Below are 4,904 nucleotides of genomic sequence, written 5' to 3' on the forward strand. Positions count from 1 at the left end.
AGCATTTTTCCCAGAGCTAGAACAAACCATCCTAAACTTTTTATGGAACCACAAAAGACCCTTAATAGACAAATCAATCTGAAAAAGAAAACTAAAGCTGGAAGCATCATGATTTGGGACTTCAAACTATATTACAAAGTTACAGTCATCAAGACAGTATGGTACTGGCACAAAAACAGACATAGATCAATAGAACAGAATAGAAAACCCAGAAATGGGCCAACAACTATATGGTCAACTAATTTTTGACAAAGCAGGAAAGAATATCCAATGGGGAAAAAAAGACAGTCTCTTCAACAAATAGTTCTGGGAAAATTGGACAGCAACATGCAGAAAAAATGGGCTGAGCCAGCTTGCACTCCAAACACTGGGTATTCTCTTCTTCCTGTGCTGGTTAGCTATGGCGGCTGTGAAGACTCTGAACCCCAAGGCCAAGGTGGCCAGAGCTCAGGCGGCACTGGTAGTCAACATTAGCACAACCCCAGGGGCTGCACTACGTGCTGAGGACCAACTTGAGGACTAAGGGCACCATGAAGATGCTTGTTTCTGGTGCTGGAGACATCAAGCTTACTAAAGATGGCGATGTGCTGCTTTATGAAATGCAAATTTGGCACACAGCAGCCTCCTTAATAGCCAAAGTAGCAATAGCCCAGGAGGACATAACTGGTGACATAACATTCAATGTCCTAATCATTGGAGAACTATTGAAACAAGCAGATCTCTACATTTCTGAAGGTCTTCATCTTAGAATAATAACAGAAGAATTTGAAGATGCACTGGAAAGGGCACTTCAGTTTTTGGAACTAGTCAAAGTAAGCAAAGAAATGGACATAGAACACTTCTAGATGTGGCCAGAACTTCTCTACGTACTAAAATGCATGCTGAACTTACTGATATCTTAACAGAGGCTGTGATGGGTTCCATTTTGTCCATTAAAAAACAAGATGAATCTATTGACCTCTTCATGGTTGAGATCATGGAGATGAAACATAAATCTGAAACTAATACAAGCTTAATCAGAGGTCTTGTTTTGGACCATAGGGCACCGCAATCTGATATAAAAAAAAAAAGAGAAGAAGATGCATACATCCTCATGCATGCATACATCCTCATACAATGTGTCATTAAAATATGAAAAACAGAAGTGAATTGTGGGTTTTTTACAAGAGTACAGAAGAGAGAGAAAAACTCATAAAAGCAGAAAGAAAACTCATTGAAGATAGAGTTTAAAAAAATACTAGAACTGAAAAATAAAGTTTGTGGTGATGCAAATAAGGAATTTGTTGTTAATAGTCAAAAGGGAATTGACCCCTTTTCCTTAGATGCTCTTGCAAAACAAGGCATAGTAGCTCTGTGTAGAGCTAAAACAAAAAATATGGAAAGGTTGATTTTTGCTTGTGGTGGAGTAGCTCTAAAAATTCTTTTGTTGACCTAAATCCTGATTGTTTGGGACATTCAAGCTTGTCTATGAGTTTACATTGTGAAAAGAGAAATTCACCTTTATTGAGAAATGTAACAATCCTCGCTCTGCCACATTATTAGTCAAAGGACCAAAAAAGCATACATCATTCAAATCAAAGATGCAAAAGAGATGGCTTGAGGGCTGTTAAAAATGTTACTCATGATGGCTGTGTAGTTCCAGATGCTGGTGCAACGGAAGTAGCAGTGGCAGAATCCTTGATTAAATATAAGCCCAGTGTAAAGGGCAGGGTCCAACTTGGAGTGCAAGCACTTGCTGATGTATTGCTCATTATTCCCAAGGTTCTTGCTCAGAACTCTGGTTTTGACCTTCAGGAAACACTAGTTAAAGTTCAAGCAGAACATTAAGAATCAGGTCAACTTGTGGATGTGGACTTGAACACAAGTAAGCCACTGGTAGCAGCTGAAATAGACATATGGGATAACTATTGTGTAAAGAAACAGATTCTTCATTCCTGCACTGTGATTGCCACCAACATTCTCCTGGTTGATGAGATCATGCAGCTGGAATGTCTTCTCTAAATGGTTCATTGAAGCTTCCCTTGTGTCATCAGTATCATTAAGACTACAAGGTGATCCTAAGAATATAGCTATGGAATTTTCGTCCAAGCTTCAAATGATTTTCAAAAGCATTTTCTTTTTCCATATGAAAAAGAAAACATTGGCACTCAAGTTCTGAAATTCTGAAATTATAATTACAGTATTTTTTAAAATTTCACTGCAGTGCACACACATTAAGCAGGCTGTTTTCATCCAATGAACAGGATGTTTTGCTTTAGCTTCAGTGATCTAAAAGTATTATGTTAGACAAGTGTATGTTATCTACCTTGTTATTAAATGTTCCTTGAAAAAAAACTTTAATGGTTTAATAATTTCTTCTAATGGATGATTTTTAATGTATCCAATAGCTCCCTACTGTCACACTTGTAAGTTTGTATGCAAATATAAATAATACTTAAAGTAACTTAAGATTTTGAAAGCATCCATGTTTCTTTAGTATAAATTCCTATGAGTAAAACTATTGGATCATTTGTTTGGACTTTTAATGCTTTTGAAGTACTTTTGCTAAAATGCTCCCCAGAAAAGTTGTACTGGGCAGGAAAATGCATGAAGTATAGGCAAGGGTGTTGAATAAACTGAAAGTATGAAGAGAGAAAACTATAAATAGAGGAGACAGAGGTAAAAACATCATTAAAGGCATGGGGGTTAGAGGATAGGAGATTTTCACGTAGAATGTGTTTTCACACTCCTGCACCTGTGCTTATCCTGAAATACCCATCCATCCCAAACTCTCCAGTGCCATCCTTCTCTCACCCAAGTTACTGATCTTTCCCATCTGTTTCCATAAAATTGTTTTCATAGTTGGTATAACTCCACAGCCCTTGACAGTGAAGTTGTGTGCTGCAAAGCTTTGTATTTTAGAGGCTTGGCAGTTGCCTACAATGAATGTGCAATAAATGTCAAAACAAAACCTTTAAAAAATGCAGAAAAATGAAACTGGACCACTTTCTTCCACCATACACCAAAATAAATTCAAAATGGATGAAATACCTAAATGTGAGACAAGAAACCATCCAAATCCTAGAGGAGAACATAGGCACCAACATCTCTGACCTTGACTGTAGCAACTTCTTACTAGATATGTTGCCAGAGTCAAGGGAAACAAAAGCAAAAATTAACTATTTAGACTTCATCAAGATAAAAATATTCTGTAAAGCAAAGGAAACTATCAACACAACTAAAAGACAGCCTATGAAATGGCATATATGATAAATGGTTAGTGTCCAAAATCTATAAAGAACTTACAAAACTCAACACCCCAAAAAACAAATAATCCAGTGAATAAATGAGCAAGAGACATGAATGGACACTTTTCCAAAGAAGTCATCCAGATGGCTAACATACACATGAAAAGATGTTCAACATCACTCATCATCAGAGAAATACAAATCAAAACCACAATGAGATACCACCTCATGTCTGTCAGAATAGCTAAAATTAACAACTCAGGAAACACCAGATGTTGGCAAGGATGTGGAGAAAGAGGAACTCTTTTGCACTGTTGGTGGGAATGCAAACTGCTGCAACCTCTTTGGAAAACAGTATGGTGGTCCCTCAAAAATTTAAAATAGAGCCTCCCTACAACCCAGCAATTGCACAACTAGTTATTTATCCATAGGATAAAAAATTATGATTTGAAGGGGTGTGTGCACCCCAATGTTTATAGCAGCACTACAAACAATAACAAAAGTATGGAAAGAGCCCAAATGTCCATCAACTGATGAATGGAGAAAGAATGGAGTATAAAATCACTCGCCGTCAAAAAGAAAGAAATCTTGCCATTTGCAATGACATGGAGGGAGCTAGAGTGTACTATGCTCAGCGAAGTAAGCCAAAGACAAATACCATATGACTTCACTCATGTGTGGAACTTAAATACCAAAACATATGAACATAGGGGAAGGGAAAAAAGAGACAGAAGGAGGCAACCATGAGACTCTTAACTATAGAGAACAAACTGAGAGTTGATGGATGGAGGCGGGAGGGATATGGGCTAAATGGGCAATGGGCACTAAGGAGGGCACCTTAATTGTTGTGATGAGCCCTGGTGTACTCATCCCAATGAGTGTCCTCCTTAATACCCATTACCCATTTACCCCATCCCCCCACCCAAGACCCCTCCAGGAATCCTGAGTTTGTTCTCTATATTTAAGAGTCTCCTGTGTTTTGTTCTCCTCCCTGTATTTATATTGTTTTTGCTTCCCTTCCTTTATGTTCATGTTTTGTACCTTAAATTCCATATATTCATGAATTCATATGATATTTGTCTTTCTCTAATTTCACTTAGCATAATAAACTCTAGTTCCATCCATGTTGTTCCAAATGGCAGGATTTCATTCTTTTTGATTACCCAGTAATATTCCATTATATATATATCTATCACATCTTCTTATATATAATATATAATATATATTTATATGATATATAATTTATAATATTAATATAATTATAATAAATCATAATTTTATATAATATATAATATATTATATATAATATATAATATATTATATATAATATGTAATACATTATAATTATAATATAGTTAATATAATTATAATGTATAATTTATATAATATATATAATTATATAATATATAATCATATATATATAATCATATGTATATGTATATATCACATCTTCTTTATCCAGTCATCTGTCAATGGACACTTGGGTTCTTTCCATACTTTGGCCATTGCTGATAGTGCTGCTATAAATATTGGGGTACATGTGCTGCTTCAAAACAGCACACCTGTATCCTTTGGATAAATACTTAGTAGTGCAATTTCTGGGTTGTAGGGTAGTTCTCCTTTCAATTTTTTGAGGAACCTCCATACTGTTTTCCAGAGTGGCTACATCAGTTTGCA

General features: G+C 36.0%; 1 pseudogene; it reads left to right on the forward strand.

The window, feature by feature from the left end:
* Positions 1-400: 400 nt before the first annotated feature.
* Positions 401-2,042, forward strand: LOC131502084 (T-complex protein 1 subunit zeta-like; annotated as a pseudogene).
* The last annotated feature ends 2,862 nt before the right edge of the window (positions 2,043-4,904 follow it).

The sequence above is a fragment of the Neofelis nebulosa genome, chromosome X (genome assembly GCF_028018385.1).
Source record: "Neofelis nebulosa isolate mNeoNeb1 chromosome X, mNeoNeb1.pri, whole genome shotgun sequence".
NCBI lineage: Eukaryota > Metazoa > Chordata > Mammalia > Carnivora > Felidae > Neofelis > Neofelis nebulosa.